Genomic DNA, 27,735 nt, shown 5'->3' with positions numbered 1-27,735 from the left:
GTGATCTATTACATTGATCTTAAATGCAGTCAGACTTAATTTAATTTAACAGTGCTATAATGCTGTAGTTAAAAAATGTCCTATTAGTGTTTGGAGTATGCATGTATAAGGATTAATTATTGAATAATTGTTCATGCATTTCAACACTTGCGGGCACTGAAGGGTGATTTATTTTCTTCACTGGCTGTCCAGAGATAGGGCTTAATTACAGTGGATAGCCTTATCTCCCCCCTCTAATCCGCTCTTTGGAGTCTCCCGCGTTCGCACCATCTAGTCGTCGATATCATCAGTCTGTTGGCGGAGCCAGACAGAGAAAGTGATCCCCAATTTCTCTGTCACATTAAGGCTCATTCATGAAGTCTCAGCTGTGGACCCTGACTTAAGAACTCTAAAGTGGGAGGAAAGAGGAGTCGCTTAATGTTGTAATGTTTCCCCCCGCCCTCGTCTGAGGTCAACGCAGGCTGGCACATTACCCACTCGTGCCTTCCTTGGCAGCTGGACGGATGCATCAGATGCTCATTCCGTTCGCCGGGAGCAATCTGTGTCGCGGAGACGCTCGCGCTAATGCGACAACTTTCATTGTCTTCTGTCCTCACAGAACGCCTCTGCGCTGTTTAAGACCTTAAACAAACGGCCAGACTATGGAAAGTGGAGCAGCGGACGCACGTACCAAACTGTGTCTTTCACTCAACCGTGTGCATGATGAGTCACAATCAGGCCACTCAAAGGCTTCACTGCACACACCTGTGGGTTCATTGTTGTAAATTGATCGAAGGTTTCCGCGACACTTGGCACCGATTCCTGTAGGTTACATTCTGCTATCCCAAGCTGGGAGGTACAGAATGAGACGTTAGCACTTTGAAAGAGAGCTGTTAGGTAATCACACAATAACACAAGTAGGAATTAAGAAGTCCCCTTGGTTTGATTTGATTATAGTTTTTTACAGATCTGCCTGGTAACAACATGATGTGGGTACGATCTCTTTCAAATGAATACTTTATATACTTTTATTCTTGCTGTCAGGCATGACTCCAGTCATCAGACATCAGATATAATATTTGGACAGCTTTTGACAACTTCCAATCACCCATAGGTGTGAATGCGTGGTGTCTGTGATGGATTGGCGTCCCCTGCCTCTCTCGCCCAATTACTGCTGGAAGAGGCTGCAGCCCTCCGCAACGCTAAGCGGGAAGCGTGGGCATTGAGAGTGGACGCTAATTCTCACGCCTGCAATCCAGTTTACATGCGAAAGACTGCGATTTCCTTTAAAAGGCTCACTTTCACGTTTTAATGAGCATTATTTGCGCTTCAAAACAACAAACCTGTCGAGGAGTTTGACGCGGCAGCAGACGTGTTGGTTTGTAACGTGAACTCACTCAACACGCCACGGTTTCATCATCTCTCTTTAATTTTCCTACTCGGCTGCACGCTGCAATCTCACACCCGCGTGGCTGGCCGACTGACCTGTTTCTGGCCTAACATTTAACCAAGGGGTTTGTGTAATGCAGCCTCATTTACCAAGCAAATAGTCTCCCCCATTTTAAGCGCCGAAATTGGCCTGAAGGTCCAAACATCAACAGTCAGCAAACCCCGCAGAGGCCAGACAAGAACGGCTGCTCGGCTGACCGAGGGCGCTGACGTCTAGCCCCGGAAGGTTCAACTCTTGTGTTCCCGTTTCCGGAGACTGTAATAAAAGCACCATCCAGAACATTCTCCCTCTGTGTCAAAGTCAGTCGCGCCACGTCATTCCGGAGCGTTCAGGTTCAGCGACATACTGTTCTCACCGCCACATCGCTATTCTGAGCACAGATGCAGTAGAAATGTCTCATCAAGAGGTCACAACGTCTCCATGTGAAAGCCTGCAACATCAATAATTCTACCTTTTTACCATTGTAGCTTAAGAATTTGGACACTATTAATCTGAAACATTATAAAAGACATTCATTAATGACCATTTAACAGCTATTATTAGTCAATATCTCCTTTTTATTTGACAGATGTTGATGTTTTTGTCCCTTCCAACATCTTGCAAAAGTGTTCCTTCAGTAGAATACATGTTTATTAATTCTCTTCAAAAGCATTAAAATGAACCGTTTTACATTCTTGTTGTCAGAAATTGTATCCCTCCAAATGTCCAGTTTCCTCCACATGTCTAAAGTGCACAGTGTCCTCGCACGCCCGGCGCCCCTTCTTATGCTAATTCCTTGCCTTAGTTATTACCATTTTCTTGAGCCGTAAGTTCTTCTCTTACGCGGAATGCAATCAATATTCAAACTAGGCAGCTGAAAGTAACTGAATTCTGCTAACTGAATACCATATGCCAGCACCTGATGTTATAGTGACGGTAATAGCACTGTCAAGTTTGACAATGTGGAGAAAGCAATACCGTTATTCCCCATATTCACTTTTCAAAATCTCATTTTGCTTTCATTTCTTCACTAACACTGAGCTGTCAACATGTAATTCAATGAGTGTCACCCGTGTGCTTGAACATTTCTCCATTTCTTTTGCCGACAGTGCACGCACCATCCAGCACCGCTCCTGTTCCATTGTCTTTAAATAGTGTTGTGGCTACTTTGATTTTGATTGCCGGTAATTATAATGTGACTGTCTGCCTTCTTGATAAATCCCCTGTTGCCAACGTGTTCTTATATAGCAGGGTGTTTCAAAAGCTCCGGATATGTGCGGAACATTTGATCTGAAAGTGATATGTCGATGTTTGCAGGAATACAATGTACAATAGGCGGCTTTATTCCAAGTTGTTGATGAAAATGGGCTGTCAAAATGGAGGAAATTGAAACCAGTCAACATCTGATGGCCGGCGAATTGTTAGAATCCTATCTTCTATTGCCAAACGCAGACCGAAGCACAAGCATACATCAACACAAACGTACGTATCTAAGCGTACGTCTCGGCTCAACTTCAAAAGGGGAGAAGCCACTCAAGTGCGCCAGCCGAGCCCAAGGTCACGCCGATGTCCCAAACACAAACAAATGCGTCTCCGTGACATTTATGCGTTTTCCCGGCACCAATCAGGGCCATTTAATGAGGTTAGCAAAGGGGTGTGGCCTTCCGTCCGGCCGGCCCTCGGATTTCCCAGGCAAAAAGCGTTTTTTTTCCCCCTGTCAGGATTTGAGTCACTTCGTTAATCTCCATTCCCTCGTTAAATGGCCGGGCTTTTTATTTTTCCCATCTCCTGCTCCTTCCCGGCGATAGAAAGATACAAAGGGATTATTTACACACAAAGGGATGATCTCTCTTTCTCTAGCCGACAAGTGAGGGGAATTAGCCAGTCTAGTGGCACTTGTACTGTTGCGCTGTTTTACCACAAGACGCGCGAACAACACTCCAGTTGTTTCCCGAGCCGGCACACTACTGTCATTTTCATCAACACTCTTGTTCAGGTAATGTTCCTTCAGGCACACTGATTTCAGGGCTTATCTTGTTAAGAGCCCCCCGCTTTGGCAAAGATATGCTTTGCTGTCAGAGACAAGCCTGGAGGTTCCAGGACTATTATTGGTGATTGTAGAATGACACTAATTAAAGTCATCGGTGTTTAAAATCAAGCGCCACACACACCCCGCTTGTTTTATCACAAAAGCTCAGATAGCACTCAGCCCCGGGTTTTCGGGCCCTGTCGTGTCGTTTTCCTGTCATTTGCTTTCAAGCCATGTGGAGAGACTAGCATGTGTCGTTCCGTGGTTTCATTAAAAAAAAAAAAGAAGAGCTCACCTCCAGATGGTTTTTGCCTCAGGTATTTACATTTTAATTTTGCCGGGGGCGTTAATTTTGTTATAGCGAGGTATAACGCTACAGCTCACTGAGTCAGAATTTAATCTTGCTTTTATAATCAGAGGGCAAAATACAAAAAAAAAAAAAAAGAAGATGAAGAAAAACAATCCAGGGAGGATATGTAAGATGTATCTCCCCTCTCATTTGTTTGGAATGCTGCTTCAGAATGAGCCTATGTGAGTAATCCACCCAGTCAAATTCCTTATGTATTTATAAAGCACAGTATGGGAAGGCGAGGCAGTACTTTGGTGGCAAACAAAGCGAAGCTGCTCAGCCTGAATATGAGACGAACCCCTCAGCAGGACAGTAGATTTGAAACGCCAGCATCAAACAGATGAGGCGAGCTCTAGAACTCTTTATCAGAGAGAGAGGTTGTGATCTTGTGCGGCTCTTCGGTCGCCAGTTTGGACGTGGGCCGATCAGCCAATAATGCAGGTGATCGTAACAATGGGCCGTATATGTTGATGTGGATGAGAGTTTATGCATGTTGAGGTGTGTTTACATGCCTGAATGAATAAGCAATACTTTGTTTTATCCTGATCCAATCTACATCCCAACAGAAGCTGATTGAGCACCATGAGAACATAATCCTCACACATCTGTCTCACTATAGACAGCTTCCTGTAACAGAAGTCAAGTGCTGCTCTTCATCGTCAGCGTTTTTAGTTTTGTACCTACTTTATTGTAACTTTGCTGTTACTTTTTGCAAGTTGTTGTGCTTTTACTACATAGAATGCAATCCATATTCAAACATGTAGTTAACTAGCAAACTCTTCACTTCCAAGTTTAATTCTGAACAACATTTCTCCAATTTATCCCGAAGCCAATTTTGATGCATAGTACTGGAGAAATCTAACAAAAGTTTTTGAGGACAGCCACTTTGTATCTTAAGTTTGTAAGCACTAAAGCAGAAGCCAAGGTCAGCCAGTGAGCGCTGCCTTTATCTAATCGCATGCAGAGAGAGTTTGTGTTCTCACTGACGGGGGAAACTTCACTGTCACTCAGCTGTGATTTAGTTAAAGGTTGATTGCCTGCAGAGTAACTTTTAGTCCAGATACTCTAACAGCAGCCCCCAATCTGAACAAGTCTTTCGCCCGCTTTGTTTTGATCAGAAACTCTAACTAGACACAGCGCGGCACAGCAGGTGCGGGGGCGGCTGACGGGTCTTATTAACGCTGACCCAGCCGATACAAAGAACATTCTCCAATATAGCTGGACAATTACACAAGATGGATACATTTTACTAGATGAATGAGTCAATATTGTTTTCAATTAGGTTCTTATATCAGTCAAATGTCTTTCTGAAATTACTTAAGGGCCGGATTTGACCCAGGGGCCGTTGTTTGAATGTCCCTGCCTTCAGCTGTAATGAACCCACATCCTTTGATTTGGACGTTTCTCTCACACACACGCACACGCACGCACACACCAGCTCTCACCTTCTTGTTGTCACCGAGGCTTTGCAGATGCTCAGTGCACGTTCCACCTTTATTTATGGCCATAGTGGCATCTGGCTGGGAGCCATAGGCAGCCCCCCTCCCCGTCCCCCCACCCCCCCTGCTTAAGATGCAGTGGAGCCTCTATGGGTTAGTAGGTCCAGCTCCACCAATCTGCTCCCTTCCGGCCCCCACGTTCCCCAGCGCGGTTAATCACTGCCACTAATTAGCGCTAATTACTCATTGGTGCCCGGGAGAGAGCCCCCAGCCCCCCTCTCCTCGTTTGCTCACACTGATCTGAAGGTCCTCTGTGGCACCCTGCTGCTTGGCATTCCTCAGGTACAGGAGGAGGCAGAGGGACGTGGGAGGTGCTGAGGGGAAAAAGGGCTACAGGCAAAGCTCATCTTTTCTAAATTACCTTTCTTTTTTTTCGAAACATTTTTGCTAAATCAAACACATCCCTGGTGTTTAGCCTCCCGTGGCTCAGGTAGAAGGCTACGTCCCTGTGGGGCTGGCTGGGCTGCGGTGGCGCTGCTTTAGTGGAGCAGAGTGGTTGGTGCTGCTGGTCTGCTCTGGTCTGCCTGGTGGCCTTGTGTGCATGCACAGACCCAGACAGACTTAATGAGCCAACACCTTCTCGCTCCCTCTGTCATTAATTGTCTGCGGCCGTGACTGTATGGGTTATGTTGCGTTTGGCTGATTTTTTTTATTTTTTTCTTCCTCCCAGTAATTTTTCTTTAATAGATTCAATTTGCTTTCATTTATTTAGTATTGATTTATTTGTCCTGCTTTGTCTTGTCAAGCATAGAAACTTATAATTTATCAGAAAAGTTTGTGAGGAAAAGCGAGGGGGGGGGAAGAAAAAAAAAAACCTCATTTAATTTGCTAATATCGAGCGTGTTATTAAAAAAAGGCGAAATGACAAATGATGTTGATATGGTCCACAGGCGGAGCTTGACTAGAGCTGAACTCATTTCTCCAATCGTATCTTGTTTCATAAACACTGGGTGAGAAAATGACATAAAAATGTTCCATTCCAGATCAAGTGCAGACGGCGAAGTTTAAAAACACATCGAGAGGTCATTTGCTCTGATGGCTCGTGCCTCTAAATGTCATCATCAGTCATGTTTCTACGCATCCAATACGACACGTCCCACTAATGTACATCTAATCAGTTCTATCTGAAATACGCCATCTGGTAGGGCGAGCGTGTCGTGTCAGCCCTAAATAATTATGTCTGTGAAATCTGGATTGGGGAGAATGTGAATGTTTTCAAATACCGGAGTCGCCTCTGAGAGAAAGAGGTTGAGGATGTGTGTGAGATGAATGGCTTTAGCCTCTGTCATGGGTGCAGAGCGCGCTTGAAATCAACAAGAGGGTAAAGCCTTTACCTTTCCCTGACCTCTCAATGTGAAGTGGCCAAGCGTAGTAACTATATGACAGATGAACCAGCCGCAGCCATAAAACACACACGCACACGCACGCACACACACACACACACACACACACACACACGCACACACACACACACACACACACACACACACACACACACACAAACACACAGAGGGCTTGGGAGAGATAAATCCTCAGACAAAGCTTTTTTTCAGAGTTTCCGAAAGCTAAGAGTAGATAGGAGCGTCCGAATGACAGCGGCACACCGCTCAGATAAGGGAGCTTCACAAAATCTCTTCAACTTTGCGTTCACGCCCAAGACGGCTCAACCCGCTGCGCCGACAACCCCATTAAATCGGCACGCTTGCGAATTTGGGAGCGTTTGCGAGCTCTGTGAAATTTGTCACAAAGTCAGCGGAGGTGGACAGCTTATATGGGCCTTCTAAACAGGAAGCTCAGTCTCATTAACGCAACGGGAGGAACACAGCAGACAGTCACAACAGCCTCCCATGGCGCCGAGACACGGACAGAGACGGATAAACGGGTTCAGGCGGGGAAGGGAGAGATCAGACACGTGCAGACTGTATAGAAAAGAGAGGAAGTCGCCCGGGTCGCTGATGTTTTGCGTCGGATGTCATCACATTGTAAGGAAGTTCAAATCTGCCCTTGTTGATTTGCTTATTGAGTTTGTGCTCTGAATAACAAGAGCGCACAAGGGCAGCGGCAGCGTAGGGTTATGTTCCTCTCTTTATTAGCTTAGTAGCTCTGTGCAAGGAGTAGAATGTCATCACCCTGTTTGAGCTTTAACAAAAGCAGCCGCGCCGCCGGTCGGAGGGTTCAAATTAGCCCGTGTCATGGTGGCGTCCCGCTAATGATGCTTCCCCTGAACAGCAAGTCCGATTTTCTTCTCAGCTCCTACGTGATCTTTTAAATCTAAATGTGTGTTGCCATCACATAAAGGAAGCAAGTGGCATAAATTACAGAGACTCAAAACTACAACGGAAACGTGTTCTAAATAATAAGGATAGGTGAGTCAGTCAGTCAGTCATGGGATCAGCTTTACTACAAGGGAAAGGAAGCGTTTGTTTGCGCCCGGGCCTTTGTATTATCTTATTTATACCTTTTATTCTTGGTGTAAAAATAACCCAAACCTGATACGAAACCCGACCCCAACTTTGCTTGACCATCGATTCTTGGAACTCGATGCTGTGCTTGAATCCCACTTTCTGTCATCAGGAAGCAGCTATGCTCTGTTCTAGCTCATTGGAATGGTGCAACATACCATCCAGATGTAAACACAGCAGAGAAACTTAGATTAAATTAAGGATCATTGAACGTCACATTTTCAGCTGATCTTTAACACAACACGGCATCAGAAACAAATGGATAAGCGATTGATAATTAAGATGCAGTTGTGGACTTGGTTAAAGCAGTCGTTTTCAATTTTCAATTCCAATTTTGGTGGCAATAACAGATTCCAAGCTCAGTTAGATCACAGTTTTTACCTTGAATTGCCATCAATAAGCCTGAAGAAAAGAGCTCCGAACCTGTGTGCATCTGCGCCCCGAGTCACTAAGCCCGACCCTGATTAGATCCCAGAATAGATACGAACAATCGTCCAAGGCTGGATTAATATTACCACTTTGGAAATGAACACAGAGGCGTGCGGTTGTACCTGGAGAGCCAAGATCCAGACTGCAGCTCACGTCGGCACTCGCTATTGTCACTCACTAATTTGTGTTTCCGTCGTCCGTCAGCGTTGTCGCCCCGTCTTATTCAAATGTAAAGAAGACATTTGACAGAACATCCCTCCTCTTTTATAAAGCTGCTTGATTTATGCCTTCCAACCAGGGAAACCAGGAGAGAAGTCAAATGGAAGTACATTGCACTGTATTGCACCATACTCAGGTCTGAATCACGTTTATATATTTATTCTCAGGCTGGTAATATGTGATTCAAATTATTCATTCTGAAACCCAATTTTAAATTATATAACAATCTTCTGTCAAACGTGAAGACATCTACAGTGTTCCGTGCCCTCTTCTGTCTCAAACAGGCGTTTATGTGTTTAGCTGCGCTCTTTCTTCCTTAATGAAATTCTTTCAAAACCCATTTCCTGTTTGAAAATCGGTGTATTTCCTTTCACGATACTTCCCTTGAAAGTTTATTCATCTCTCCAATAAGGTAAATTCCCGCAGCAGGAGCCGAGCTCATTAAACCTCCAGCGTTCATTCAGGTTTTATTTTTAGAGGGAATTGATGACGACTGAAATAGTGTTGATTTTTTTCCCGCGCCGAACACCGGGATTATTTTTTCTTTTTCTTGTAATGCTCCCGTCGCTATCGGAGCGTCTCTCCCCGCGCGTTGAGCCGGGGCTACGTTCTCCTCGATGGCGGCTGTCAGCACTTGTAAAAATTCTGGTCCAGGGACAGGAATGTCATCTCTGCGCAAATAGCATTCCTTTGTCAGGCGTCTTTAATGGAGTATGTGGCATTCATACATACAACTGTGTTTTCTTCCTGTCTGACAACATCAAGTGTGTGAAGGTCATGCTTTTGATATTGGAACCTTTTGTTTGCGCAGGCGAGGCACTTAAAAATAAACGACTTTCTCCTCTTTAAATGTACCCAATCGCATGCAGATATCAAATTGAACGAGCGTTTAATTATTTTTTCACAGTCCAACAGACATTTTAAATGGCGGAACAAAAAGTTGACACAAAGGAGTCGTGACAAAAGGAAGGGAAGATGGCTTGTGCCGGCGTTTGACTCGCAAAGGATATTCTTTTCTCATTTGGAATAGCAGCTGATAAACAAAAGGTTCCTCGCCCCTGTAAAGCATACCAAATCTGGGCTTTGTTTATGGGAGTGCTTCTGGAGGATTTGTCTGTATCATACTTTGTTTGCTTTGTGTTACATTTTCCACCCCTCTAAACCCAAAATACAGTGGCATAATTGAGAAACAGCAGGCGCCAAACAAGTCGCTCTGTCTGCAAATAATGTTTTTGTCACAACATTATAACTTCGCGCCGGAGTTCTCTGAGCTCGAATGCAAATATATGCAGATGTCCCCGAAACCCCTAAAAGGCACCTCCGTCTGAGAATTACACTGAGAGGAAGGACAATGCAACCCATCATTCAGCGAGGCGCGGGCGCTTTGCATGTGTAAATTGTAAACATCCGCAGCAAAAAAGGAAATGGCACAAATGTCACCGTCATGGAGTAGCAAATCAAGCCGACTGTAATCTGTTGCATTTCTACCAACTCTTAATTGACCTTTTGTTCTCTTTTTATTTCTCAATTCACAAGAAATATAGCTATAAGCCTCGGGCCAAACCTCAGGTCCTGTAACGGGCGAAGCTAAAGGCCATTCTTATTCATTAGACCAGCTCGCAGTGTTGTTGGCTGTCACTGCCACCAAGGGGCCTGTCTGTGACTGCAGCTGACATCTGTTGGCATAATGTAGCATCCAGCGCCGTGATAGGCAACAGGAACTGATTTATAAGGTTCTCTGTTTAAGTGGGTGTCTTAAGGTAATTATAAACTGGTAGGGGGGTGCTGCTAATTGCACCTTCCCTGATCTGTAATGAAGGCCAAACAGCGTGAATGAGCCCATCCTGTGCGTCTCAGCCAGTGGAGGAGCGAGGGCAGCTGAGCTTGACCAGTTAGTGTTGGTTTAGCTCTGGGCTGGAGCTCCTCACCTGCTGTTACGCCGCGTCTTCAGCCAATTTCTCTTGAGTAATTAACTGTGATGCCACATATGGCGCAAATGGTGGAAAATGGGGATCGCTGGCGGAGGAGAAGCCAAACGCGGCAACCCGGTTGTGACCAAAGCTCAGGAACACCCAGCGTGCCGCAAATGGGACGACTGGAAAATTCTTTTGACATGCACAATTAAAAACAAATGTTGTTTCCACATGACACAAATGAGTGTAATTAATCACGGAACAAATGAATTATTAGGAAGATTAGAAAATGAGGTAGATTAAGTACATTAATGGGGCTTGAATTATTAACAATATTAGTATCAGTTGATTAAGATGTTATAGGAAGAGAACACATTCTGGCAACATCACACAAAGTCATTAGCCGGGGAGTTTTACATACATTATACATTCCAAAGTTCACGTCGTCAAATTGAGACAAACAGCGTTGCCAGAAATCTGACAAATGTGAAATGTTGGTGAACGTTCTCTTTTGTTTCTTGGGTTATGGAGTTAGGAAGTTCGTTAAGTGTGAGACGGTGGCACAGGTGCTGCACAATGGACGCCTGCACAGTGTGTGTGTGTGGAAAATAGCGGAATGTGTGAAGGTTGATTAGAACAGAAGGAGGTGAAGCCGCATAAGCACTCGGTTACAAAGCAAGAGTTTCCATTGACTGAGTGACACAACAGGAAGATTAGGGGATCAAGTGCTGCGAGATGAGAGAGGAATTTAGCAGAATTGACAGCACGTTCAAGGGTTTCCGAGAGGGAAGGGAAGACGGGGAGACAGGGCGATAATTTTGGGAGATTTGAAGGGTCGAGATGAAGCTGCCTGATAATAAGCAGAGAGAAATGAACCAATTTTGAAAATGTGTGGTGACGGTGTGTCGACTGGCGGGAGACAAAAAGGCTTGTCGGTGCTCTCACACATGACTCCATATCAGACAACATGCCTGCTGCTCTATCTGGATGTATAGATTTGTGCGTTTGTGGCTGCGTTACCTCTCAGTTGCGTGCATGCCTGTGTTTTTCTGTGTTTTCCTTCACCGTAAATGCAAAGCCATGAAGAAAATCCACCTTTCTGCTGGACGTAATTAGCTAATCCTTTCTAATAGCGTCCGTAGCAATGCATTTTCATGGCAGTGTCATTTTACCTGCGGCGTTATGCCTCCGAGTGTAATTTAGAAACACAGCTATCGATTGCGTTTAGTGAATGATCTGCTCAGAAACCCATCATCTACTTTAATAATGTCACTCACCAGCACGTTCTCTCCGCTTGGTTTCCATTAATAGCCCGGCTACGTGACATTGTCAACATTCACTGCTCAAACAACCGAGTCTTTGAAGCATGCCTGGTTCGCGATTGGGTCATTTAATCAATTTATACAATTGAACCTATTTAACATATTGATATGCAGTTACCCTGTAATGTGTGTGGCCTTTTATCCCCTCGAGTGAAGGAAACTCCAAGGGAGCTTTTCAGATCTTCTGCCGTTATTTATCATGTGACATTTAGCTGGGCCCTGATGGCAGCAGCTCTCCACTTTAATTAAAGGTTCAACCTCTTCACTGGATGACAAATTGACTGGTTTGTGCCTTGGAAAAGTGGTGGAACATGTCTAGTCCACCCGGCTCCTCACTGACGGAGGGCCAAACGCCGACAGAGAGGGAGGAGGAGCTGGCATTTTAGTCAAGTCGTGGCCGTGGTCGTTAGCGGATGAGATGGATTCTAATCGCATTGTTCATTGTCTGGTGGTTTTGGCGGAAGCTTTCACACCCACCTTGTTTGGCGCTTCACAGCCAAACTTCTTGGGTAGTTCATTTTGATCTGCTAGAAAAAAGTTGGGCTTGGTCTGTTTCAACTGAACTCTTGATAAGTTTGTTGCCGGTGAGAACAGGTTTGATGTTACTGAGTTACTTTGGCTGCATCGTCGTCATCAGCAGATGTTCATGACGCCATTAAAGGGGCCGCAACCGCACCACACAGTGAGCTTGAAGAAATATTTAAATAGATAAATGAATGAACGTGTGTGAACTTCTTTTGACCAATCAGCCAACAACCACGTCAAAGTCTGTTTGTTATGGCAATAACAATCAACAAACCAAATAAAGCCGATACATTGTGACAAAAGGTCCAACCTTGAAGTCTGTGAGACCATGATGCAAACTTTAGGTGTGTAAACAGTCTTTGAAATGTTGATCTTTGTCAGTTGTGTTGGAGTTATTTCAAGGACAAACGTCGCTCATATCCTGACTGAGGAGTTTTTCTGTCATCTTTGTATCCTTTTTAACTTGCCATTATTCTTCCTCCTTGTACTCTCCTGTTGTTAAGTTTCTTGTGACCTTCTGTTTGTGCAGATGTTAGATCTGCTGCAACTCAGTCAGTAGCAGCAAATGGCTAATGGTCCATCCCCCGGTTATTTTACGGCAGGCTGGAGAATATGTCCACTTTGCATGGTTCCCTTCTTCCATTTTTCAAACTTTGCCTGGGTTGGGGGTGACACAGCTTGAAAGGGGTTTCAGCAGAAGTAGCAACACAAATGGAAGAGTAAGCCCAGATGATACAATCACTTTGTTCGGCATGAGCACTTCTGCAAACATGTTGAGGGTTCTGCGGGGCATGCGCCAGGGCTTCTGTGGAAGATGAGATGGTGTAAACAGGCAGATTGGCTCTCTTCTCAATGTTAGCTCCTTGAGATTTCATGCTGCCTGGATTTATGGAGAGTCACAGTGCATCGGAATGAGCCTTGGGTTCCTCGGGGGCCAGTATCAGAGAGTGCACAGCGCTGTGTACCTCAGATTATAAAGCAAATACAATTCTATAAAGGAACAAAAGCTGCCTTTTACTGTTCTGGGGTTTTGATGCAAATGTTAATAAAAAATAGAAACAAATCTTTAGGAAAACAATTCAGTTTAGTGTTGGAATATATGATGGTGACCCATGGAGGTCTTTCAATAACAATAAAGGAGCAGTATTTGTTAAGGGGGTTGTAAAAATACCAATATACCAAGCCAGTAAATAGGGACCAGAAGCAGATTGTTCCTCTGCACTGCTGGGTGGACGAGGACTGAACCGGGGACTGAGTCTCCCTAATGGCAGGCCCCTGCAGAAGGGACAGTTGTCTCAGCTATAAGCCCTGCTTCCTTGACAGCCCCTGGGATCCCTTTGTCCTGTTGTAAACCATTCCAAAGGAAGGACATTTAATTGCCCTGCACACACTAATGAGTTTGCAAACTAATTAAAGGGGGTATATTGCGCCCTGTGGAGGCCCACATCACTAAGAAAGCCAGGGACATCTTTAATGAGGAGCCTTGATAACCCTTCAAAGGAGGGATGTGTAGTGTCTGTAATGATGCCCAGGGTAAAGCCAAGCTCAGTCAGGGAAACGTATGTGTGCCTCACCACCATCCCTCACCTCGGGTGTGTGGAGACTTACAAGCAGATGCCAAATGTTTTCAGTCCATCGCCCACAGCTACCTACCTACATGTCCTAATCAAAGTGTTTCACTCCGCTTCCAATCGGTTCAAAGAAAAGCGGTCCAACCGCATCTCTCAGTGGGTGGTATATGGAAATTTCTAGGTCATTTCATTTTCTTGTATTATTCACTTTAGATTAATTTACATTTAACATGTTAAGGAATCAAAGGGATAATTTGAGGAGCATTTTATCGCCTGACCTATATCACAATTGAGAATTTAAATTTGCAGATACAGAGGAGGAAGCTTGATTGGATTTACAGCAACGCTTGGTCATGGAGTTGTTTTATGGCATTCTAGACATATGTGGTGTGGTAAGCCTTTGACCCTGATGGATCCACTGAACCTGATCCATGGAACACAGAAAGCTACTCTTTTTATTTACATATGTTCACTGTTGCTTCAAGTGTTCCCCTATGACTTTTAACTCTGAAACAACTGTATTTTGTTATATCTACCTAATAGCACGCCTGATGTCGCCCCTTAATGTAGCATAGTGGACATTATTGCATAACACAGTTCTATTTAGCTTTTAATGTGGCGTAAATAGCTTCTATCTGTGCACTGTTGAGGAGATAGAAACATGGATCCATAGCGGTTTGTTCAGAGGTCTATACGGACAATCATGGGGAAAAAAATTAAATTTTGTAAAATCACTCTGACTCGTGCCAGATGGACCAACTATGCCATCAGAATCGATGAAGGTCATGATAAACCCTTATAATGGAATCCATTAAACCCCTCACTTTCAAACAAATTAAAGCCTTTGACAGTTGCCGATGCTCAGCCGCTGCTCTCCATCATCTCTGATGTAGCTCCTGCTGTGGCGTGATACAGCCAGCAGCCTTTTCCTCCGCAAAGTCAGTCCCCCCTCCAGTAAACAAGTGCATTTTTGTTTGGTCACAATATTTTCCTCTCAGACAGTGATGGCTGTTATTTTGCCCGTGGCTCCTGTCAAAACTAACATGGCTTAATTGACTGCGAGCGAATGAGCTCCTGGATTGATCCTGTCAGGCTCCTCAGGAAGTGATGCCGCTCCATCTGTGAGGCGCAACTCCAGCGACAGCAGCAATCTGTTGCTTGGGAATGAGCCAAGGCTTTAAAAAAAAAAAGTCAAAATTACAGAAAGTACCTCAGGCGCCATGTGTATTCTGATCAGCTGTCAGTGATGACACACTCAGATGAACACGCACCTACACACACACACACACACACACACACACACACAAATATTGCAGCTGAAAGACAACACACAGGTAGAAAGACAGACGTACACATACGCATGCCGTGATTTCTGCATCATGGTTAGGGATGTCAAATTCAAGGGGTCTATGTCTCCCCCTGAAGATATGGCAGGGAATCAGAATGGTTGTGTCTGGCTTGTTAGACATTTGATGTCAGGCAGGGTTGTCCTCGGGGTATAGCCAAAACGCAGCCTGTCATCTATTCCTGCAGTGCTGTCATTTGTCCGGAAATGGTGGCATATACTGTCATCTTAGGTTTTTACCTGTAACTCAACTCGGTAAGGCCCAATCATGACCCTCAGCCTTTCACCTCTTTCCCTCTTCCTCTCCTCGGCTTTCATCTTCGTCTCTCACGGCCTATCTCTGTGGTCGGAGATACTGTATTTCCCTGACTAAAGAGTGTGCGATGCGGCGGCGCCTTCTGGCACGATTAAATATTTAGATGGCTGTCTATGTAGATGGCGGGCGAGGAGACGTGGAGGAATAATCTGGGCGACAGCTGCTGCAGCACATCTGGGTGTCACTGATAGCAGGGGAAGGTGTGCGGCTGGCGTTGCTATGACTTCAGAGGCACAGCTGTCAATCAGCCGGGTGGCATGGGCACGATGAGGCTTCATAGCGTTCCCGCATGGTGGGCCACCTCACACAGATTGATGCCTGACAGACGGAGGATGCTGCCGGCATCTGAGCCAAACAGTACTTTTTGGTGAACACTACCATATGCTAATGCTGCCCCTAGCCAGATCTGTGGGTTTGCTTCCAACGTGAATTCTTTAAAAATATCAGCGCTGCCTGCCTACACCTCAGTCTAATTCAGTTAAGCTTCTGCCGTTGTTACAGCACAGCAGTGTGTCCAAATAAGAAGCTCAAATGAACCACTCTTCCCTCCCAAAGGAACCATACTACTTTTAACAACGTCCGCATATTTATTGTTCTACTGAGCTCATTCTGGCAGTCGGCGTCATGTATAATAAATCCTTTTTCACATTGCCACATCTTCTTTGCACATCCTTATAACTTCACTCTCAATAAAGGCACCTTCAATGTGTCACAACAAAAAGTTACCTTCAGGGGTTTGGTGCTTTCATGTTTTTGATGGTGGAAGTTATATTAATTTCTTGCGACCTCGTCAGCCTTCAGCCAGGCATAGATAGAACGGAAGACCAGAAAACAACGGTGGAGGTCTTCACTAGTCTGGAAGAGGTCTTTCCAGGCCGCAGGTGCCTCATACTCCTACCGCCACTATGGGGGCGGCAACAGCTGCCACAGGTCAGGGACTAAGCAACTTCCTCATCCTGTCCTGTCCAGTTGTCGGTGCTACAGTGCCACTCAGTGGACCGTCTGGGTTATTGTCTTTCGGTGAACCTGGAACTCCTCTTAATGATCGAGTTTTTATTTTTGACTGTTTTATAGCAACCCTTTATATTTCAGGCTCTTTGAAAAGTGTATACATAAATAACTCAGACCCAGAGCTGGATCTGCTTGGGCTTAAGTGGTTAATGTCTTTATGTTTTTGGGGAAAGCTTCCTGCAGGGAAATCTTCCTGCAGAAGATGTTGGGTTTTTTTTTTAGACAGCACTGGTCCTTGTTTAGGTTTGCCGGTAACAGGGGGTGGCAGTAGGTGCAGTGTGTCAGAACATTTGAAGAAGATTGAGTGTGAAAAGCCGCCCACTTCTTCCCCCTGCACTCTTCATCCGCCAGCAGCCTGAACTTGGAGGCTCTGCAGTGGCGCTATGAGGCCGGCTGGCCTGAAAATCACTTTCTGTTCCTGTCCTCGGCACATGCGATATGGATGCGTCTCCTCTCGGCTCAGGCCCTCCCGACACCGTGATTAATGGCACTCGCTTCTCTCCCCATCTCATTCTGTTACTGTCAGAGTTAAGTGGGCCGAAGACAATAATAAACAGTCAGTCTTCTGTGAACCCCCTAACACGATCATTCCACCCCGCCCAATCCCCCCCCTCCCCCTCACCCCCCTTCCAATGAGAAAAAGAGGAAGAGAGATGGAGCGAGAGATGGAGAGGAAGTGTGTGTGCCTTGTGTGCATGGGTGCGTGTGTGTGTGTATGTGTACACGTAGCTCTTATAAAGAAACAGAATGGGTGCAGTTGAGTGAAATGGAGGATGGGAGACATGTCAGTGATGTGTGACGCAATGTGTCTCATATGAACGTGGAGCAGCGGACAATGAACGATACAACGCAGAGTGGAACTGCGCTTGCGGGAATTACAGGGGAAGGAAAGAGATCAGTGAGCGACGGAACTTTTGGATCTCAGACCTGCCACCCGTTTGATTCTCCAGCGTGCTGTCGCCTCCCCGCAGTTCAGAGCCTCCTCCCTCCCCGAGCCCCCCACAGCCCCCTGCCCCCCCTGAGTGACTCCGTTCCGCCCATCCTCTTCACTCCAGCACTACCTCCCTCTCTCTTTTCTCTCCTGCTGACTCGCTCACTCACTCACTCTCTTTCTTAAGATGCACTACGGCTGTCTGCAAGACCCCCGAGCGACGGCGTGCTCGGTGCAGTCGCCCGGGTCCCTCCTCTGAGAGTTCCCATACACAAGCAGCAATAAGAGCACAAATCCAAGTTTGATGCATGTGGCAAGCTGCAGAGTTCCAGCCACTGACCTTGGTTTGGGGGCCTTAAAAGCCTCGGCCAGTCCCCTCGGTGGTGAATCCCCCCTCCACCACCACCACCCGCCCTTCCCCTGTCGCCCCCTTCCCCTTCCCATTCCCTCCTACTCCTTCTGCTTGCTTCTCTTATTACTGGGAATGACCTGCCTCACAGCCCTGAGCTCAGTGACCGAGAAATCCTCGGGCCCTCACCATTCTCATCCTCCTCGCTGCCGCTGGATTGTCTTTGTGTCTACCGGAGTGGCCTCTGAGAAATGAAGTGCCATGATCTCATCACACCAACCCCATTGTTTTCACTCTCATGCACACTGTGTAATAGCCATGGAGATAAGGGGATGATTCAGGCCTTTCACTGAAGGAAACGTGAAAGCCTGCCTGTTGGAAAAAAACAAAAAATAAAGGGAAAAAAAGGAGGGAAATTACTGTTTTGATGGCTTCTGATGGTGGGGGGCATAATTGCTGGATGGAAGGAAGGATGGAGGGTGAAAAACACAGGAGATTAGTATTTCTAATAGTGGAGATGGTTGGTAGGAGGCCTGCAGAAGGTTACGCACACAGTGGGTAGTTCTAATGAAGCTGCCTTGTATGCAGAATAGCAGTCGGACTAAAATAGCTCATTGTTCTTCTTTCCACCGCAACCTTTGCCCTCTCCAGATTAGAACTACGTTCTCGATGGCAGCGCTGATTATGATATTGTTCGATGCTCATCGCCATAGTAACAGTGATTAATTTTGTATTGTTTGCGCGTGGAATAGTTTTTCCGGAGACAGCAGGAATGGGGGGAAGCATGCCTGAGTATTTTTGGCAACTGGCATAAGGCTCATCAACACATGCAGAGGACATGGGTTGGAGGATTACAGCGTGTAGTAATGACAGGGGCAAAGTGTAAATAGTATAAATGCGCCATGGGATTATAATTAGCCGTACTCTGTGCATTTAGACACACTCGAGCGGAACTAAAACCTTATTGACTTCTGTAGACAATTTGTTATTAATTGGACACATTCTCTTTCACTCGACCTGTTAGCTTGTTGTTTTTTTTCTTAAGGAGCACGCTGACAAACACAGAGTGTAGCAGATTAGCATTAGCCAAAGCACCGACTCGTTGTCGTACACGCTGGCAGTCACCTGACAAGCTTGTCACAAAGCCCCCCCCCATCTCCCCTGGCATCACCTTTTTGGAGGGGGCGGCGGCGGCGGCGGCGGCGGTCGGAAGGTAGTCGGGGCAGCTTTTGAAGGGCCGAACAAAGTGGAACTCAAAAGCGAAGGGGGGGGGGTCGATAAGGTGGAAATGTACTTATGCCCGTTGAGCAGCGTGCCCTGCGTCAGCTCGACAGATGTGCGTGGAAGAGATGGGCGCTCTATCCAGTAGCGTGAGTGCGTGGGAGGGGTGGGGGTAGGGTTAATGGTGCACACGTGGACCTGCTGGGCAGCGGGGTTGTGTTGGGAGGGAGCTCCTACCTGGGCGTGCATGTTAATCAGCGCGCCTGTCTGTGGAGAGCAGGGGAATTAAGGGGGAAGGGAAGCGTGTCGCCAGCCTCCAGTGAGGAGACGAGGCAGGCAAGCTGATTAAGAGCACAAATTCGCCCGTTTGGTCAGACAGGGAGATGTGTGTACGGAGGGGGAAAAGGGCAAGAAAGCCGTGTATTGATTAACGGAGAGAGTGGTGAGAGAGAGAGCGGGAGAGAGAGGGAGAGAAAGAGATGGGTGGGAATTTCATATTGTCAAACAATATATTTAAAAGTGCGCAAGTTATCAGAATGACTGTAATATATCTGCCAGCGGGGGGGCAGCAGCAGCAGCAGTGGTTGATAACTTAATGATTGCTTGACCTCTGGCTTAGAAAGCTCATTTTGTCTGTACGCCGAGTTGGAACAAAAAGTCCCTGCTGAATGACACACACACGAGCACACGCACGCACGCACACACACACACACACACACACACACACACACACACACACACACACACACCCCAACACCCGCACACTTAACACACTTCTCCACAATGGATGCCGGCAGAAAACAATGCAGCTATGACAACTGCTTAATCTGTTTTTTAAAAACTAAAATTATTTGACAAGGCAGATTGATCTACAACAGGAAGTGTTTTTGAACGTGCGTGTTAATGGGCCCTCTTTATTCGGATTCCACATTGTTTGAGAAACACGGGGGAAACGGCAAAACCGACGGCGCAGAGGAGCGCACACGTCAACATCAACACAAACCGCATGTTGCTGATGAGAAACGATGATTGGTCGTCTCAGGCTGGAAGAGTTTTTGATTATCTGTCCGCTAAAGTGCGAGTTCAACAGACGCCGGCGCCGCATCGGAGTTAAAGGGCGGTAATTAGTGGGGTTTCTTGGTTAAATCGCCGGAGGAAATTGAACAACAATTGGCTCCTATGGATGGATGCGGGCTGCCACGCTGTCTCGCTCAGATATCTCCAAGTTTTTAATTATAATTATCTCCCCCCCCTTTTCACCAACACTATCTAATCTAATTTCTATTTAATTGTTGTTATTTACACAATATAGGTTTATGGGTGTTTATCGAAGCCTTCTCTCCCAGATCTCAGCGCCTGCCGTTGATAATGAGTGGGGAAATTATTTTCAACACTCAGTCATTATCTGTGTCTTCAAGTAGTCTTCCTTTTAATATGCTAATGCCGCTGATATAATCAGCTGGTAATTGTAAAACACTTCAAGTACGACACATTTTGTGGCGCTCTCTCCTGAATGAAGAAATCACAGTCAGCGGCACAAAGCTGCGGTTGGATGTGCCGAGGATCTGTTTATGCTCTCTGGAGATGCTGTGAGGGGAATGCCTACTCGCTGCTGACTGCTATTCGATCCCGCGTGGCAGACTTCCAAATCACACACCGAGCACTCCTATAGATACGTGTAGGGATGGCATGGAAACCCATATCACCATGCCACACACATACACACACACACACACACGCACGCACGCCCCTGCATTTTTTTATCAACTTGGCCTCTTAAAAATCCACCCTTGATTGTCATTGATCCGTCCGTATCGCCGGTTTCTACCTGCTTGGTATTTATGTCACAACATTGTAAATGAATCTTTTTTTTATTGTGTCTTAACCAGAATGATGAAAGAAGTGTTCTCCCCGTGTCCTCCGGGGATGCGCGTGCTTTTCTGCGGGAGAGGATGGGATCCTGACTTTGTTTTTCTCCTTCGGCTGTTATTTCCCTGAAGAGAAGTGCAGAGTGAAGGGAGCTATGAGTGATCGACTGTGCCTTTATTCTCCAAGTTTTCGGGGGATTTGAAGTTATTGAAAGTCTGGGGATGGGTGACAGCTCGGAGACGTCTATGTGATGCCTATCAGCCGCGTACCAGCCGCGCCGCACGTCTCGCCGTGTTCGACGCGCGCGTGGTCCCTCTCAGACAGAGGGCATAGGCTCCATGTTCTCAAATACACGCTATTCTTGTGGCCAATCATTTCTGCTCACACATGACATCGCTCCGAGATTGATTTCATTCAGCTGTAGAGGGCAGCAAGATCAAACAAATGTCTGAAATAGCGGCGGTGGCGCTGGGCAGCGAGGGAGGGTGGCGGGTGGTCGGGGTGGAGCGGGGGGGGGGGGCACGGGTGCTTGTTTGAAAGATGAAGTGCGAAATGGAATGAGAGAGAGCGAGAGAGAGAAAATCACTCATCCAGTCATTGCTGTGCCATGTGGTGACATGGTGGAGCTTTGGAAGCCTAAACCACATCACACTGTATACGATCAACCAACAACTGCTTGTTTTCTGAGTGAGGTATTGTGTGCGTGCGTGTGTGTGTGTGTGTGTGTGAGGGGATCAGGGTGTGTGTGTGGGAGGGTGGGGGAGTCGGGAGGGCCCTATTCCTTCACGATTCCTCTGAGTAACCATGCACGGAATAATGGATGCGTAATATGGAACGACAGCTTGCAGAGCACTATCATTAATGTTGTAATTCACTTTTAGTGTTTCTACTATTGCACTGCAACAGGAGGCACAGATGTCACCTGAATCTGCTCCTTCTAGCAGCCAGAGCACACCCGGTTTTCACCAGCTGTCTTGGAACGCACCCTGCCAAGCCCCCCTGTGTGGGCAAATGTGGGCATGACTGTCTGTGTGTGTGTGTGTGTGTGTGTGTGTGTGTGTGTGTGTGTGTTCTTGTTTTGGTAGCCTTACAAGTTCAAGTTTGGGTTTTTTGGGGGACGTGAGTTGCAGGATGTTTTTGTCCCATTTTTAGCTTTGCTAAGTGGTACGTTTTGCGGTAAGCATGGGGTTTAACGGTGATTCATGAATAATTCCCTCTTAGTTAAATAAGCTTTGGGAGTTTCTGCTCATTTCCCATCTTTACTAATGGTAGGTTTTAAGAGCCGCAGACTTTTGATAAACCGCTCACTGTCGTTTACTCCTTTTTAATTCCCAATCAAAACAACCAGGCAGATGTCTGCTTCAATCACTAAAAGTAACTCACAGAGACGTACCAGGCTACGACAACTGTGTTAGGCTGTAAAATTTAACTATTTGAAAAAGAAAATCTTTCATTATTTAATGTTGTGTACTCTGTACTGTGGGTGATTAAACAAGACAGGCAGCGCTGTCAAACCTCTGCTTTCACTTTGTACACAAACACACACCCACATACACACACATACGTATCTGTGCCTGTTCTCTATTCTCTCCTCCGATGTAAAACTTGCTTAATGGTTAACGTTCCCTCACAGCTGACAGTGAGATTTGCCTCCAGGCCAGAGCTGCAAACCAAAGCAGGATCGTTCCTCTAGTTATGCTACATAAAATCAAAATCAAAACTTGGATTTATTACAAGTATATCTTAAATTGTCTGCCCTCCTTTAACTTTGCTTCTACTCTAAAAAAGAACAACCAGGATTACAGGAAGTCAAACTTAAATACTTACTTACTTCGATAAGATTTAAGCAAAGAAAAATGTGAAACTTTTGAAAGTGTTGAAATGGACAAATATAGTAAATGGGATCGGAAACCCAAATATCATTTTCCTTATTCCATTTCTGCCTTAACACTCTCACAGTACAGTGTATTTCTGTGTCTGTGTCTGTATGTGTAGTGTTCCAATATGAAATACTGTACATCAAACAATTTTGTCTTCTTTCTCTCTCTCTCTCTCTCTGTTCTTCTCTGAGGCAAAATGCAAAACAATGAGTAAATAATGATATGGATTTCATGGATAAGCAGGTTCTAATTGAAACAGGTGTGATTTGCATATTATTTGTGTTGTGCGTGCTACACCGCGGGCCTATTTGTGTTATAGGGAGACCTTTATGCAAATGAGCGCTTTGGCAAAAAAAAAAAAGAGAGAAAATCAACAGAAATGTATCCTATTTCTTAAAATGGGGCACCAATTTACTGTGAAGATCATTCTGGCAAAACCACAGAGGGAAATGTCAGAGAGAGGAAGAGGGAGACGGGGAGAAAAAAAAGAAGGTTCAAAGAGAAAATAGCTGACTGATTCTGTAAGTGAAGCTAAGCTCAAAATGAAAAATGTTCATTATATGCCTGTCAAGGTGAAAGGAAGCCATCTCCTCGCCGCCGCAGTTAAAATGTCGACCTCTTAGGGTGAAAAGAGGAGGAATGAAAAAAGGGGAAAAAAACTCCTCTTTGTGTGTGTCTGTGTGTGTGCGTGTGCTGCGGTGTGAGCGAGCCTATATGTTTGCACGGGGCGCCCCGCGTGTGAGTGACTGATCTGAGCCCCGGCACAGACAAGGGCAGCGATGTTAATGGTGGCGCTCTGTAAAATGACCCCTCGCATCCGTTTCTTCATGCATTTTCCAGCGCTTCAAAAGTCCTCATATTTTCCTCTTGTCAGCAGTGTTTGTGTATCATTGTTGTGTGCTTGACCTCCAGCAGGAGCGCGGACGCCCTTCTTCCCCACAGCCTCCTATTGTCTGTTTGTATGTACCTGCTCATGTTAAGCCTGTTAAATTTCATTCTGTATGCATTTTATTCCGCGGCGAGGGCGGGAATGTTATCTTCGACCTCTGCTGAACACAGATGTTGTCCCCGGTGCCTCATTACTGGCAATTTATGTAATGTAATGTTACATGAATCAGTCTGTTGGCAAATGTGTTTATTTTCAAAAGCCACTCTCGCTCAGCATCAACTCTGTATCCCTGTAAGTAATGCAGCCCGAGTGGAGCTGACCACCATGCTAATGTTGACTAAGTTTCACAAACCGAATTTCATGGCTTGATTGCAAATGAGTGGGAGCCTCATATTTTTGATTTGTGGCGTTCTGCGCTCGTGCCAGGGGCCTGTTACAATTTTCACAAGGAGTCGCTGCCAGCTTCGCCGAGCTCAACTATCTGTAATGGATTACGCGCTAACCTTCCACCTCGCCGCTCCGTCTCGTGCGCACAAATGTTTTGATGCGAAATCGTTCTGCCCCGACGGCGGATGAAGGCAGAAGCTTCTGCCTCGGCCCCGTTGTGAGCTGCGTCTGCGAGGCTTCACTGCTCATAAAGTAGAAATCTGTGACACCTTGGGCGCTAATAGGTAATGTGCTGTAAGTGTGAAAACTGGCAAACAGAGTTGCTGCCACAATCTGTTTATTGCAGCACTAAAATAAGGCCATTGTTTCTTTGGATTTATTATAGAAAGTTTGTGAAGATTTCAAACTGTGGATGTGTCACAGCGAGGGTTAGGTCGATTATATAAAATGGAATTTATTACTCATTAAATTTCTCATCTCATATTCATATTATTGCCTGTTCCTGTTGCTCTGGGGGATAAATGATTCAGATACATTGCAGCCGCCGCACTTTAAAGCAGAGGATGTCTGCGCGTCTTGTTATCTCACCGTCGGCCTTTGTCTGTTTGGAAGGACAACGAAAAAGCAAATCACAGACATACGCGCGCTCACGTCTGCGTCTTCCAACTCCGTGTTCTATCTATCGATCCCTTCAAAAGTAGGTGACGGATTTGAACGGAGAACTAAACTACCGCTGCGTTAGACGATGCTGATTCTGTGTTTTGGATATAGATCCGCTGCGTACACGTGGATCATCCTGATCACAAGCGCTGACCTGTCGGGCCTCCGTGTCTTCTCTCTCCCTGCAGCTCCTGGTTGGGGATAGCGTGGCGTTGGCACTGGACTTCACTCACCGCTTCTGCTGCAAATAGTCTCCCCTCCGCCCTCCCCCCCCGACGACTTCAACCTCTGACCTCTCAGACAGGTAAGAGACAGACTGCTTACTTTCACAAGACTTATATAAGCAACAGATGCAACTTTAAAAAAACACAGGGAGCAACATTTCTACAGTCATGAATCACAATGTGTAAGAAAGTGAGAAATCTCAACCGTAGGAGTCTGCAGGCCTCAAAACTAAGATGCATAAAAGATACTGGATGTTTTTTCAGCGCGCCGCCTCTGTGTTTTAGCTCATCTTGCAATTAAGATGCCATATTACAAACCATTGGACAGCAAAGACATAATATTTTACTTCTTTCCATTATGTGTAATGAGCCCCTGTGTTCACAAGTCACAGGCTCTGCACAGTGTTGAGAATGCCGTATTCTTGGCAGCTTGCACTTTATTCAACTTGTTAAAAAAACACGAGAACAAACTCGCCAGGATGATAATCTACCGCGTCTCTGAAAGCTTGTCAGACTCGCGTCAAAGCCCGTTGTCGTGATTTCCCTTTCAAGGGCAACCTGAGAGAGGAGCAGAGGAAATGGTGGCATTAGTTCTTGTTTTCGACGAGGCGGCCGGTGAGAAAAAGAAAGTAACGGCTCGCGCTTCGCCGGCGGATTGAGCGAACGCCCGACAGCCCATCTGACCGCTTCTCATTTACACATAAACAGAAATATGGCAACTCCTGGGAGCTCCAATGAGAGGAAAGGCAAAGTGGCTCCAAATTGCACGGCAGCGAATCAAACGTCTTTTTTATTTAACTCTTCCTCGCCGTTTTGCCCCTTTCTCCCGACGGCTCCCCGCGGTAGCATTGTGCGCACCCACTGATTTTGCTTATTTGAAGCACAAACCCTGACAAAAATGGAGAAGAGGAGATTTTCCCTGTGTCGCGACGGGATTGAATGTGGTTCTGTTGAAGAGGAGGGCCTGAGAGGATTATATGGCTCAGTGGGCACTGCATTGTGCGGGGAGTGGATACAGCAGGTACCCACCGAATCCCAGCCAAGAGACAGACACAGTGTTGCTAGGGATAATGTTGCCTCCCAGCAATTAAACTCCGGAGGTTTCGGAGCGGTTTTTACGAGGGAGCGCGTTAAATTATCCCTTTGCTTCTTTCCCCTTTTGCTCGCTCGCTCTGCCTCGTCACGTGTCGCCCCTTTTTTCACACTTGAGCTGGATGCAAAAACCTGAGACCCAGAGGAGGGGGAGGGGGGGGAGGGGGGGGGAGTCATTCTCTTTTAATGCCGGGCCGCTAAATTGAAAGCGCAGAAATGCCCTCCGTCCCTTTTTCGACGCAGTTACACTGGAAATGCCAACAGCGGCCGGTTGATGACAGTTTTGAATTAGAAACACACAAGCTTTTCAAAAAGAAGACATTAAAAAAAAAAACACGGAAATGTTATGAATAAAACATTGTGAAGGAAATGTTTGCTGGCCGATATTGTGTTTCCTGTATATTGGTTTTTATATCAAAGAAATTCAATTTTGTGGAAGCTGTACTCTATATATGCAATATTTATGTCTAACAGCAGAGGCATTTGCTGTCCTGGCTTTGACATGTATGTTTCTATTAGCTGACTCCACCTCGTCCAAGGCTCGACACACATAACTGTCCACGTTATTGCAACGGAGGAAGTTTTATGCGCGGGGACAGACTTTGGGGGGAAGTTTGATTTCCCTGTAACGTTATCGCTTTGAAAACAGAGAACATTCCCGTGTGCCTTAAAAATCATTCTGGATTTACTTTGTCACCTTTGCCTGCCTTTCAGTCCTCACCTACATAAATCTCCACTCTTTGTTGTGCCTTTTTTGCGACGGGTGGTGGGAGGGGAGGGGCGGGGGGACGACGCTCGATAATTCAGACCCACCGTCCTCGTCCGAGGGCAAACAAACAGCCCATTTCAAAGGTGAGAGTCCATGGTGCTCCTCTTTAAAAAACATTCTCTCATTTATTCCCAAATGTGACGCCGCACTTTCTAACACCCTTGGGACTTGCGTGTCCCTAGTTCTAGGTCAGTTCCCAGCAGTGCAGCACGGGGCCTGTGTTCCCCCCTCTTTTACATACTCGCACCCTGATCACACACACACACACACACACACACACACACATAGAGGAAGGTAACTGCGGGTAGTAGAGCCCCAAAGCTTCGTGGTCCAGGACAAATTGGTAGCAAGCGGCTCATTTACTCGCAGCCGTCATGAATGGACTGTGCCGTGACTGTGTAAACAAGTGCAAAGACTCCCAAGGGCATTCCTGCATAAATAATGACTCCAAGAGATGTTTGCCATTTGTACCACTCACTGGTCGCAGACATGGGTCAGCTAGTCTCCTCTGTGGGGAGTCTTCAGTAAACAACGGCTGCCGTGTCCATTAGCGCCGGCGCAGAAAGTTTACCTGCTCACAGGTGCGAGGGCCGGTCTCCCAGGCTGCCCGACGTTGGGAATTTACTTGGCTCCGTCCCTTCGCTTGTTTTCGAGTTTCCCGAGCGCTCCGGTTTTTCCTTCCACCTCCCAAAGACACGCAGGTTAAATTGCTCGTAGGTAGACGGACGTAAACGTGAGCACGGATCGGTTTGTCTGTCGTTGATGTTAACGCCGCTCGACTTAAACCTGCGAGTGAGTTTGGTTTGTTGTCGGTTACTTGTTAGAACCCAAAAGGCCAAATCAATCACTTTCTAGGCCGTTTCTAGGACGTTTCACTTCATTTTTGATCCTGGATGTGAATGAAATTTACACAAACAGGAGGAACGCTGCTTCAGTTACGGCTGCATTCGCCAACACAACTAAAAAAACTTGCAAATAGAAAAAAACCCTCTCCAAAAAAAAAAAAAGGATGAAGAGCTTCGTCCTCCAGCTCTCCCGTCGCTCTTTGAATTAGCGTGGGTTCTAA

The sequence above is a fragment of the Genypterus blacodes genome, unplaced genomic scaffold (genome assembly GCF_046128005.1).
Source record: "Genypterus blacodes isolate CSIRO-AG114 ecotype Tasmania unplaced genomic scaffold, CSIRO-AGI_Gbla_v1 ptg000022l_1, whole genome shotgun sequence".
NCBI lineage: Eukaryota > Metazoa > Chordata > Actinopteri > Ophidiiformes > Ophidiidae > Genypterus > Genypterus blacodes.
The sequence above is the reverse complement of the archived record's forward strand: the minus strand, read 5'-3'. Positions refer to the sequence as shown.